Source organism: Cydia pomonella, unplaced genomic scaffold (assembly GCF_033807575.1).
Source record: "Cydia pomonella isolate Wapato2018A unplaced genomic scaffold, ilCydPomo1 PGA_scaffold_59, whole genome shotgun sequence".
NCBI lineage: Eukaryota > Metazoa > Arthropoda > Insecta > Lepidoptera > Tortricidae > Cydia > Cydia pomonella.
This window is the reverse complement of record NW_026907892.1, coordinates 115938-129989: the sequence shown is the minus strand read 5'-3', so window position 1 is coordinate 129989 and position 14052 is coordinate 115938. Positions and strand designations below refer to the sequence as shown.

At 37.4% G+C, this 14052-nt stretch overlaps 1 pseudogene; it reads right to left on the bottom strand.

The window, feature by feature from the left end:
• Positions 1 to 874: 874 nt before the first annotated feature.
• LOC133534130 (uncharacterized) lies at positions 875 to 1598 on the bottom strand (annotated as a pseudogene).
• Between the last annotated feature and the right edge of the window lie 12454 nt (positions 1599 to 14052).

Here is a 14052-nt window from a genome sequence, read left to right as displayed (position 1 = left end):
AAAAGATATTTTAAATTCAATATTTACAAAAATATGCTCATTAGAGGTCAAGGTAGTTTAACATGTTCTTATAATCCATAAGAATTTATTGGGATACTTTTCTGCCTTCTTTCTGAAGATTTGTAGATGGAAACAACCCTATTTTTAACTTTATTGCTCCAGAACTTTCATTAGCATGGTATTTTTATATGATCTTATTAGCGTGTTCTTTATGTCCGAGCATTAGATTTAACATTTTCAGCAACATTAAATTTAAAGTAAACTAACTACACGAGTAATAAAGGACATTAAAACTTACCAGTTACATCGGCTTCCTGTGGGAGACTCGGTACACCACTTTCGATCTCTTCTTGAGAAAACAAAGTGGGATAGCCACCGAGTTGTATCCGGTTTTTACGAGTGATAATTTGATAAATCTACGTTCACTGTTGCAATGAAAAGGGGTCGAAAATTAGAAGATCTTGTAAGGAAGCAGTTGGAAAACTAACTAGGAAAAATTACTCTGTGTTGTCTTTATATTAGTCAGCAGTACCCTGTAATAGCTGCATCGCCTGATGGAATTTTAAATGGGAAGAATATAGTTGAAATAAAATGTCCAGTAAATTAAAAAACTTTTAAAAACTATGTTTCAAAGAATAAGGTCAGCCCCAAGTATTATGCACAAGTTTAGTTACAGATGAATGTTACTAAACTTAAGAAGTGTTTATTTTGTGTGGCATCATGGGACTATGAAAATAATAATCAGATTACTATTGTGCCGATAGACTATAATGCTATATATACTGAAGAATTGATAAGTAAATTGTTAAGCTTTTGGAAAAACAATATCTATCAGTTGCTGTACAACAGTACCAAATAAAACAATTTAAAAAAATCATGTATTTTTAATTATACTATCCTGTAGGTTAATAAGTCCATATGCAATAATAGTACATTGATCTACATATTTTAAAAGTTTAACTACAGAATGTGGTTTTAACATAGAGAATTCTCGCAAACGCCTTATGACTCTTTCAATATGAATTCTTAAACTTGCAATCTGTTTTGTTTTAATTACATCCTGCTTTGATAATTTAGAGTTAGATGAAACACTTGGAGGTCTTACTAAAGTAATTTCTTTTTGAAGTAAAAGTCCTTCTAAGTGTTTAAAACCTCTATCTGCTAGTATAGAGACACCTGGCTCTAAACAATATAAGAAGTTGCTGTCTTGAAATAGAAACACATCTGTGATTCTGCCCTGTACCCAGGTGATATATAAATAATAACACCATCAGGTGTCCTACTAATTAAATATTTGGCAGTGTTAGCTTTTTTATAATCAGACCATGTTAATGCCTGCTCCACCGATTTGGATGGTTTTTGTATTTCTATTTCAAGACAATCAATGATGCAGTTTACATTATTGTACTTATGTCTCTAAACCCTAGGGGTAGGTTTCGTATAACTGCTCTTTTATTTGACTTCATTATAAATGGATGTAACACACTTGCAATAAAAGGTACAGATTTCATAAATATTTTACTGGCATAAGACTGAGAAATACCAAACTGATCTCCAAGCTCACAGAATGGTGTATTTAATCTAATTTTTTTAGGCATAATAACATTCCTTTGAAACACCAATGTCTTAGTTTTTATATTGCGAGAGATCAGAAGTTAATAAATAAAATAAAATAAAAATAAAAATTATTTATTCTCAGACAATTAATACAGTCCATATTTGTTAGTATCAACTTACAACCTATGTTATGTTACCTTCCGCACAATAAATTACATAAATTAAATTAGGTAACTTTAGATTGCTGATTATCTTGGCCGATTTACCGAACTGCACGTTTGTGAACATGCAATTCGATAAATCGTCCCAAAATACCGCTCTAACCGCTCGGCTATCATTTTCAGGATCCCGTTGGTGCTCCCGCGTATACGGTGCACCACTGATGCATTCTTTTTTCGCATAATAGCATAAAAATCATCTACATGTGCGTCCGCAAACATGCCAGAAGCACTACAGTATCGCGGAAGCCTCAACAGGGCCCTGAAAACGTTGTTATACTGGACCCTTAGAGAGTCAAAGGATTTCTGCTTAATATTAGCCCACAGGCCACTAGTATAAAAACATTGGCAATACGCACGGAATAAAGTAATTTTGACCTCCATGCTACACTTAGCGAACCTGTGCGCCAACATACCGCCACGGACGGATAATGCCCTCCTCTCCCTCTCCATGTCCATGTCATCTTTTAAATCCTCTGTCACTACGTGACCTAGGTATTTGAACACACGGTTTAAAGCGGTTCCATTTAACATAATAGGAGGCACATTCGCCGGACCCTTTAATTACCATAAACTCGCTTTTCTTTTCATTATACTTTAAACCATGTTGTACCGCATATTCTTGGCACACTTCCAATAATTTACGTAAACCAGCCACCGACGGGCTCAACAACGCCATGTCATCAGCGTAACTGATATTATTAACACTTGTGTTATCTATTCTACATCCGACATGCATGCTGCTGAGCCTGCCGATCAGCTGGTCTACATATAAATTAAAAAGTCTAGGCGAGGTTAACCCCCCTTGTCTTACACCACAAGTAAGTATATACGGATCAGAAAAGGCATTGGCCCACTTAATTACATTAATCTGAGTTTGATACCAATGTGACAATATACCTATTAGTTCATGCGGAATACCTATCTCTTTCAACTTAGCCCAAAGTATATCATAAGACACCAAATCAAATGCCTTAGATAAATCTAAGAAACAGGCAAAGATGGGCGTTTCCCTACTGACCTAATAGTTAACAGTATGTTTCAACGCTAAAATGGCATTTTCAGTCGATAAACCTTCTCTAAACCCGAACTGGGCATCATTTAATTTAATTTGCCGACTCAAGTACACGTCTAAGATTCTATCAAGAACTTTTGCCAGCACCGTTGCCAATGAAATCGGCCTGTAATTTGTTTTATCTGAAAGATCACCCGTACTATTTTTAACAAGCGGTATAACTATTGTTTTCGTGAGATCGGATGGCAAATACGCGTGCCTTATGCATAAGGTGTATAACATTGACAACAGCCCGGCAATATGACCACCTGCATACTGCAGGTTCTCAATACTAAGCCCGTCGTGGCCAGGTGATTTACCTCTTTTCATATTCTTAATAGCATCCACAACCTGTTCACTAGTAATTTGAATTGGTATATAATTAGTGGTGAACACATCGCCGACCACACTCTGTGACGATGAGCGCGGCGAGAGTACTTTAAAATAGTCTTTAAAAACATTGGCTACACATTTTTGGTCGCTTAGCCTATCGACACTCGCAGGCAATCCCACCCTCCCATTCAAACTTTTCGTACTTTTCCAAAACTTACTAAATTGTTTTCTGGAGTGTTGTGAGGCAAGTATATCAAAACGAATTTGCTCCTGATTATTTTGACAAAATTTTAGTCTAGATTTGAAAACCTTGCGACTCAAACACATCTTTTCAAACACTGCCCCACATTTAGGTTTTCCATAAAGTAGATACATTTTATAATCGAGTCTGGCCTGCCTATGTGCGTCGGCTACGTGCTTATTCCACCCTAAAATACATTTTCCCTTCACAGCTGAGTTTTGAGGCCGTGTTCGACTGTCCACGGACGCACGCGTTAGAGCACTTATAATGTCGCTATATAACTTATCAATAACTTGTTTATGTATTATGTTATGGCACATTCTATCAGCACATCGATTCAACTCATAAGGAAAATGTATTTTTTTAAGGTTATTATTACATAATTCATGGTATTTATCCGATTCCTCAGCAGTCCTGAGACCCCAGATAATGTTATTTCGAGATTCGTTTTGTAAAGTTAGTTTGTTTTTAATAATATTCAAATTACACGCAATTTTTAACGGATAGTGGTCCGACCAGTATACATCATCAACTGTGGTCCAGCCATCTATGACAACCATGCACTTCACTTACATATGTATGTGTGTCAGACGCTATACCTAATGGCACCACATCCGCACATATCCAACTCCTCTCGCGACAGAAATCGAATAGTTCTTCACCAAAACACGCCGTCGGATGGGCGTTAAAGTCCCCCAGCATATACACATTTTGACGTTATTGTCCTCAATAATAGCGTTCATTTCTCCTAAGCACTGCGTGAAAAGTGGAAGGTTGCACGATTCGTCAGTTGGCATATATACGCACATAACTATAATTTCACGTGAATCAGCTGTTGAGGCTTTTATTGCTACTAAACGCTCACTGGTACACTTTAACACTGATACGTTACGGAACGCACTGCTTCTCCAAAGAATGGCTACGCCGCCGTGCGATCGCCCCCGGAGTACGCCATTGGAGAGATCGATTGAAGAGTGAAGACTTGCCCGTAAAACAGAATTGGTTGTCTATTTGTCCTAAGATATTTATATCATGACTGTACAGCCAAGTTTCTTGAAGCGCCACTATGTCTGCTATTTTGCATAGTTCTCGAACACAGTGAAATAGTACGGTCGCCAAATCTCAAAAGCCCTCTAGAAACACGATTTAATTGACTCTGCTCGGCCTTACCCACAACCGGTATCAATGTGTTCGGACAGTTCTCCTGATCACCGTACATGCGGTAGTAAAGCGGAAAAATGGTGGAGGGGATAGTAATGACGTCACAAAGATGGCGGCCGGACCTATTCTTTTTGGCGGTGTATCTCGAAAACCACTTAACCGATTTTAATCATCGAGGTGTCAAATAATAGCTTATATTATGGAGATTATTTCCTTTTCTACAAACATTTACGTGAAACCTATAGGAAAAAAAATAATCACAAAAAACAGTTTTTTTATAAAATTATTATTTTTTATTTTGTAAAAATCTCCGTAAATATTAGCATTACGCAAATTTTGTTTAATATAAAACATATTGCTTCATTATCAAGGAATATAATGAGCCTTAAAACATACAGATCGAGTAATAAACAATGAAGCTACACTCATTTATTTGCGCATGGGTAACGATAACTGGCTTTTACCGGTCGAAACTGTGGTGACTGTTACGATACGTATTGAATGGAATTTATAGAGTATCGGTTTTAATTACTGAAATTATAATTAAAATTATAAAAACCAGACACAATAATGTTACCTTACTTCGACGTTTAGTCTCTTTTTTCATCTTAATCATAGGTGGGTACATATTTCTTTTTACTTAAAAATTTTATACAGGGTGAACTTTTAACCACCAGTCATACTCTGCGCAGCGACTTTATAGGTCATACTGAACAACTTTTACTATTAGTAGTCCCCAAGCCGCTCCGAGGCCAGATTTAATTGACTCAGCTCGGCCTTACCCACAACCGGTATCAATGTGTTCAGGCGTTTCTCCTGATCACCGTACATGCGGTAGTAAAGCGGAAAAATGGTGGGAGGGGATAGTAATGACGTCACAAAGATGGCGTCCGGACCTATTCTTTTTGGCGGTGTATCTCGAAAACCACTTAACCGATTGTATTCATCGAGGTGTCAACTAATAGCTTATATTATGGAGATTATTTCCTTTTTACAAACATTTACGTGAAACCTATAGGAAAATAATAATCACAAAAAAAAAAAAATATATACATTTGGTTGGTAGGTTTGTCTTATGTTTTAAAGCAGTAAAATCTTTCAAGTCGAAACACAGTATAAATATACATTTTGTTGTCTAATCTAAAAGTATGATGTTCATTGTTTAAGACTGATTAGTGATTACTGAATTAAATATCATGCTATTTGTTATTTTTGTTTTATTTTTTAAATCAGGTATTAATTTATTCACTATGTATCACTATACAGGCAAAATGTGTATCATAGTTGGTCTGTAAGTACTTACTACTTGTGTCGAATATAGGTATAAGATGAAATTTTAACCACCAGCCATACTCTGCGCAGTGACTTTACAGGTCATACTGAACAACTTTTATTATGGGACCAATGCCGAATCACGCAAGAAAATTTGGATCTGGATTGACACCCACTGGCTGCGCCCTACCACACAAAGCGAGATGACATTCACAATGCCCATACCTCTCTTTTGGACGTAGTTTAAGGACGTGTGGGGAGCATGCGTTAAAAACGGTACGCATACGACGCGTCACTGCGATTCCGTATCGTGACCGTTTTTTAAGCTGCGGTCTGGTCGCACCTTGTATTGTATTGTATTGTATTCGGGCGATTTTACCGCAACTCGACGACTTGCGCCTATTTTGCGTGATATGTTGGGGGTGGGCTAGTCCTGCCAGCCCAGCTCCTCGAGGAATCCTATCAAACCTTTGATGTTGAGTAGGACCTCGGGGAGGTCTCTCGGAGATCCGAGATGTTTAGCCCTGTATGGAGTCACTCCGCTGCATTCCAGCACCACGTGAGAGGCTGTTTCTTCTGTCTCCATGCAACCTCGGCACAGGGGACTGTCTGTGACACCTGTTGTGAAAAGATGTTTGTTAAATAGTCCATGACCTGTTATGACACTGGTTACCATACTCAGTCGGACCTTCCCTAGTTGCAGGAGCGCCCTTGTGAGTTTTCCGTTGATGCCAGGCATGGCTTCTTTTGCCTGTCTGCATCCAGTCTGGTTCAGCCAGTGTTCTGTGTGTAGTTTCCCTGTACGTGCCAGCAGCATTGAGCGTACCTTGCTAAATGGTATCGGAAGAATCGGTTCCGGACCAATCGCCCCCGCATTCGATCCTTGCCTGGCAAGCTCGTCCGCAGCATCGTTACCTCGGGATCCACTGTGTCCCTTGATCCATTGTAGGGTGATCTTGTTATTATGACATACCTCCATTAGTCGTTCGTGGCATTCGTGTATAAGTTTGGATGTAACTATATGGCTATTTAGAGCCATTAAGACTGCTCTACTGTCGGAGAGTATGCGGATGGAGGATCCTACTACCTTCCTTGCAGTGATGGCAGCCGCCGCGTTTATGATGCCCATGCACTCAGCTTGGAATACCGAGTTATGGGCTCCTAGCGGAGTGGTGATCGACATGTTCAGGTCTTCTGAGAAGGTTCCAGAGCCCGATCCGCTGTCTGTTTTGGACCCATCAGTGAAGATTCTCAGCTCCCGGGGATTGAGTCCTTCATGATTGTCGTCCTCATATAACTGTATTTTGTACCTTTTATCGAAGATAGCTTGTCTGTGAATCCGGTCCGTGCCTGACCTAAGCACTGGAAATTCGTCATACACCTTTTCCAGGCATTTTGTGTGAAGAGCTCCTGTGATGTTAGACCATATCTTGAGGGTTCGCAACCTTACCGCTGAGAGATTGGCCTCTTGCTGTATGTGTAGGTGCAGCGGTGGAAGGTTTAGCATGACCTCCATGGCTGCAGTCGGGGTAGACCTCGTGCAGCCAGTGGTGGCCGCGCATGCGAGCCTTTGAAGTCTTTGTAGTTTGTCTCGTACGTTGCCTAGGTTTGTTCTTGGCCACCAAACCAGAGCACCGTAACAGAGTAAGGGGCGGATTATCGTCTTATAGAGCCAGAGGGTAATTTTCGGGTTGAGTCCCCACCTCTTACCAATCATCCTTCTGCACTGCCAGAAGACAACTCCCGCCTTGTCTATCCGTTTGTTGATGTGGTTGTTCCAATTGAGTTTATTGTAGAGAGTTAGTCCTAAGTACTTAACTTCATCGGACAGCTGTAGCTCAGTTTGGAAAAGTGTTGGTCTGGTAAAGTTGGTCGCACCTTTATATGGGACAGTCAAAATTTTTTTCGCGATTTCGGAATTGGTCCCATAGTAAAAGTTGTTAAGTATGACCTATAAAGTCGCTGCGCAGAGTATGACTGGTGGTTAAAAGTTCACCCTGTATAAAATTTTTAAGTAAAAAGAAATATGTACCTACCTATGATTAAGACGAAAAAAGAGACTAAACGTCGAAGTAAGGTAACATTATTGTGTCTGGTTTTTATAATTTTAATTATAATTTCAGTAATTAAAACCGATACTCTATAAATTCCATTCAATACGTATCGTAACAGTCACCACAGTTTCGACCGGTAAAAGCCAGTTATCGTTACCCATGCGCAAATAAATGAGTGTAGCTTCATTGTTTATTACTCGATCTGTATGTTTTAAGGCTCATTATATTCCTTGATAATGAAGCAATATGTTTTATATTAAACAAAATTTGCGAAATGCTAATATTTACGGAGATTTTTACAAAATAAAAAATAATAATTTTATAAAAAAACTGTTTTTTGTGATTATTTTTTTTCCTATAGGTTTCACGTAAATGTTTGTAGAAAAGGAAATAATCTCCATAATATAAGCTATTATTTGACACCTCGATGATTAAAATCGGTTAAGTGGTTTTCGAGATACACCGCCAAAAAGAATAGGTCCGGCCGCCATCTTTGTGACGTCATTACTATCCCCTCCACCATTTTTCCGCTTTACTACCGCATGTACGGTGATCAGGAGAACTGTCCGAACACATTGATACCGGTTGTGGGTAAGGCCGAGCTGAGTCAATTAAATCTGGCCTCGGAGCGGCTTGGCGACCGTACTAAAAACTCCTTTTAATATTTTTACAATTATAACTAATAAATATGGTGTTATTATCCTGCTTCATTTACCGAGTAAACCTGTTGTACACACTTTTCATGACTTCGAGCAATCTTTTGCCTCTTCATTGTCAGTTTTCTTGAAACGTATAAAACGCCTGCAACTATCACACCATTTGGCCATAAACTATCATTTAAGTACATATGTAGGTTATGTTTACACACGTACATTTTAAAGGAATTATAGTGCCGATCCTTTTTCATTGTAATTTTTTGCACTGAAACCACCTCACTAGTTTTTTCCAAGATGTAGTCCGAAATATCTTGGTCAGTAGACTCTTTGTTTACAAAAGTGATAAATAACGGCACTTTAACGTCAGCGGCTTTAAATTTCGCTCCCGGTTCCGTTATTGCCTTGCCGGTATTGCCGATAAAACGATTTCGTAACCTGTTCCTTTGAATTTTAATCCATTCGTCAGTTTGTTTATTGTCTTTGAAATGACCCTCCTTCCGAGCGACGTCCGCAAAACTAAGCGTATTACACGTATTTGTTGTATTCTCACTTATTGATTTGTCAACAATAACCGTGTCGGTTATGTTAGCGTCAGGTGAATTCAACTGAGATAAGCACAGACTCTGGCCGTTAATGGTTTTTTGTGCAGAATTTTCTTGTTCTTGCGAAACAGAGACAGAGTTCGCTCGATCTGTTTCATTAATAGACGGGAGGGACGGAGACGGCTGCGATGACTCATTCGCTGATACTTCAGTCGCGCCGTCAAGAATCTCTACCTCGCGCTCAACAGATACGGAACTACCCGCAATTTCCGAGTTTATGCTATGTGGTAAACCATACGGCCCACTATCGAATAAATATACTCCTCTTTTTTTCATGTTCACATTGCGGTGGTTAACAATGGAAGTAGATTTTAAGCTATCTAAATCTGCTTGAAGCTCTTTTAGTTGAGAAACAGTTGCATATTTTTCACTTAGACAATTCAGGTCGTTTTTTATTTTTATAATGTCTTTCAATAACGTCACACAATCTATATGGTCCACGGACGTTGGTGGTAATTTTTGTAAGTCGCGGGCAACAAATATCGGAATGGAATCGGGATCTACTTCTTTGAAAAAACTGATGATATCGTCCAAGTTTCTCATCTTTTTCCCACCTTCTTGGTTTCCTTTGCGTCTAACTTTTAATTGCAGTGGAATTGCCGTTGATGATTCGAATAATAACTTCCTTGCATTTTCTATTTCTTTCTCAGAGAAAGTGGAATCACACATTTTCTTCAGGCTTACTACGTCAATGACATCAAATTTGTATTGAATATAACACAGAACTTCACAAATAACGACATTACAGTTATTACATTTTAACGTATTTAACGCCATTTTAAAAATCGCCGGACACACCCGATCGGTTACGCTGTGCGAGTGAGACTGATATAATAATATTTTAGATACTTTATAAATAGCTACTTACATCAAAGTGATCTTCACAAAAGTATATAGGATAGTATTTATCAGATGTTAACTTCGAATCTCGACGTGCCAACTGCAACCACTTTTTTCGATGTTGAGGACTTTTAGAAACGTGTATAAATATTTTTTGAGGATTTTTGATGGTCGTACTACTACACATTGGTACTGCACACGTCTTATAATTTGTCATTTTCACAAAAATGTATTTCATTTAAAACAAATCTATCCTTTCGCTTAAATTCGCTTTAGTTCGGTTTGACGTTTTATGTGTAGTGACGTCACCATCTATAAAAGTCACGTGACCTACCGTTTAAGCGCGTATTTCAAATTAATTTAGGAATTAACGTGTTTTTCTAATATAAATAACTATTTTTTGAAAAAAATATATATATTTTGTGGTGTATAAAATAAGCAAACGCACATTTTAAAATACTTTTCTGAAAATTGACAAGTAGCCAATTTTCAATTACTTAATTTTCCTAATATTATACAATTAGCAATACAAGTTCTTTACTATCATACATTGGTTTTACTCCCTCTTGGTTCCGCTTGTTAAGATTATATCTGTTTATAATTTCATTTTGTTTCGGCTTGAAGTAGTCGTCGAAAACTTCGATCACCTCCTCTAGCTTGTCCTTCATTAATTCATTCATTCATTCTTGCCTTCCACTTTAAGGATATTAAAATATAATTCTTGCGCTTCGTGGCCATCGCAGTTAATTAGTATTGCTGCTTTTCTTGTTTCCGATATTCTGTCTAACCCTGACGCCAGCATGAAGTTGGGAAAAGATAGCTTGAAACGTTGCCACTGCGGCCAGCAGTTTTCAATATCTTCTAAATTGAGCCCCACGGGCATTTTATAATCGACGGCAGACATTTTGTTAAAATCTTCCTAATTTTCACTTGTTTCTTTGTTCAACGAACATATGCACTCAGTGGCGATTTGTAGGTTATCTTATCCAATCCAGTTTAATCTTCCTGAATTTGACTCCTTTTCGGCTGCGCCATGTAAGTAAGATCTTCAATAAAACAAGAGTAGAAAGTCTTCGGGTATTTATTAATAACACAATACACAATATTATTAATATTATATTAGAGCTAGCTGTGTGTGTGTGTGTGTGTCACGGATATAAGGCAAGAGAGGGGCTGTCACAGTGACACTTAGTAAGGGTTGACAGCACGTTGCAATTACCAAGGATGTTATGACAGGTGCGTTTATACAGTATGCTACAACCATGTATGTTGATATAACCTATGTACCATGTCTTATGAGAATAAATGATTAATCATAATAATAATATAAGCTTAATATAAGTATAAAATTGGGATTGACTTAATGAAGAGCCATAGTATATCAAACGAGAGTGCAATTGAAAGACAAACCGGATCGGGTTGTAGAGTGTTAGCATAGAGTAAAAATTGGTGTTGCAATATATTCATTTTAATACACTATTTAAAGGGTATATGATACATGATTCCTGAGACAAAATACATGAAAAATAGCAGTCAAACTTATAGACTAAAAATGGAACATATAAATCAATACCTATTGAACTCGATATAATTATTATAACTCTTTATTTGCTATTCTTTTTAACTTTTTATATTTTGGAATTCAAACATTTTAAAATGAATTCCAATTTGGTTGCCTTCTACGCGCCTAATCTATTTCTTATTTTGGTGTGCACTAAATTCAATGCCGAAAATATTCTTTCGACCCCAGCCGAGGAGGTACGACTCGTTTGGCATTGCAAACGTGTGTGTGCCGTAGTGGTCACGGGAATTCCCTAGATAATTCTTCCTTCCTTCCTTCAAAAATGTTACCCTTATAGTTTCGTCATGTCCTTATGTCTGTCGGTCTGTGCGTACGTCACAGCCATTTTTCTCAAAAACTTTACGATATATTTTATAACCTTTGGAATGTAGGTATACAATACATGTATTATGTAAGTGGCTTCTTAGTTTCGAAAAAATTGTAAAATATATTTTCAAATATATACTCCATATAAATGTAACTAAAAGTTTAAAAAAATCATGTGGCTCATCATTAGATAGGTATTTAAAAATACATAAAGGTTGCTAAGAACGTTTTTTTGATTAAGTAAATACTTTTGGAAATAATCGCTCCAAAAAAATTGTGTGATCCCCTCTAACTTTTGAACTGGGAGAGCAAAACCATTTAAAAATATCTAAATAATAAAACTTAATAAGCAAATAATTTTTCAGGAAAATTATTTTGAATATGGTCGGTTAAGACATTTAAGAGTTATAAAAAAAAACTGATCTTCTTATTAAAACGACGAAAGTGCCACTAACGGCTTTTTGTATTGTATGAAGGTACGGAACCTACCATTATGCGTGGTCCGACACACACTTGGCCGGTTTTCAGTACGGATGTGGACAAAGAGAGGTACAATAACAATAAGCAAAATAAAGAGTTGTATATTGTAAACCAAAATATCCGCCACAGGTGTCGTTTTGTACTTACAAATATATTTAGTATCAAAATATCCAGTGTACGTCCCGATAACAATATACACTTATTTCTTCATCAATAACAATAACCACAAAACGAAAAGACCCAAATGAACTAGTCATTACTTGCAACCGCGCCAATCCGATCCCAACACTTATTATTTGATAAGTAATTGGCTTAAAATGTGGGTACGAAACCAATCAAAATCACAAAAAACGTCACACCAACCGGGCGATGCAACCAACGGGTGGCTAAGAAACGGGCGTACATGCGGGGAAAATTCAAATTCACCAATGATAACTCATTGCCTATTCTCGGCCTCGGCAAGAATCTCGGCCCATTTTGGCCGAGAGCCGAGACCGAGATCTCGGTCGGAGCTTAGTGCACTCATACATACATGTGTTTTTATACACATGCATACAGTTCGGAAATTATTTAAAGCCATCCCAAAGGTATTACAGCATCATTAGTGATATTTACGAATGAAATCTCCGCCCTACAACTTACTACCTGGATTCTACTTCGATGTCCGTCACACTACGTTTCAAGCAACCTTCTGAGTGATGTAAGTATTTTTCCCATGTATTAGGGTTCCGTAGCCAAATGGCAAAAAACGGAACCCTTATAGATTCGTCATGTCCGTCTGTCTGTCCGATTCTGTCACAGCCACTTTTTTCCGAAACTATAAAAGCTATACTGTTCAAACTTGGTAAGTAGATGTATTCTATGAACCGCATTATGATGTTTACACAAAAATAGAAAAAAAACAATAAATTTTGGGGGTTCCCCATACTTAGAACTGAAACTCAAAAAATCTTTTTTCATCAAACCCATACGTGTGGGGTATCTATGGATAGGTCTTTAAAAATGATATTGAGGTTTCTAATATCATTTTTTTCTAAACTGAATAGTTTGCGCGAGAGACACTTCCAAAGTGGTAAAAAGTGTGTCCCCCCCCCCGTAACTTCTAAAATAACAGAATGAAAAATCTAAAAAAAATATATGATATACATTGCCATGCAAACTTCCACCGAAAATTGGTTCGAAAGAGATCTAGTAAGTAATTTTTTTTTAATACGTCATAAAAATTTAAAAAAAAATTTTTTTTCATCAAACCCATACGTGTGGGGTATCTAAGGATAGGTCTTCAAAAATGATATTTAGGTTTCTAATATCATTTTTTTCTAAACTGAATAGTTTGCGCGAGAGACACTTCCAAAGTGAAAAAAAGTGTGTCCCCCCCCCTGTAACTTCTAAAATAACGGAATGAAAAATCTAAAAAAAATATATGATATACATTACCATGCAAACTTCCAACGAAAATTGGTTTGAACCAGATCTAGTAAGTAGTTTTTTTAATACGTCATAAATGGTACGGAACCCTTCATGGGCGAGTCCGACTCGCACTTGGCCGCTTTTCTTTATAAAATTCATATGAAAGGGATCGAAAAAATATGTGACGTTATTCTAAATCCAATATGGCGGAACATCCAAGATGGCGGAATAGTTATTTTTAATGCACTTCTACAATATGGGTATCAAATGAAAGGGATTGTTGAGA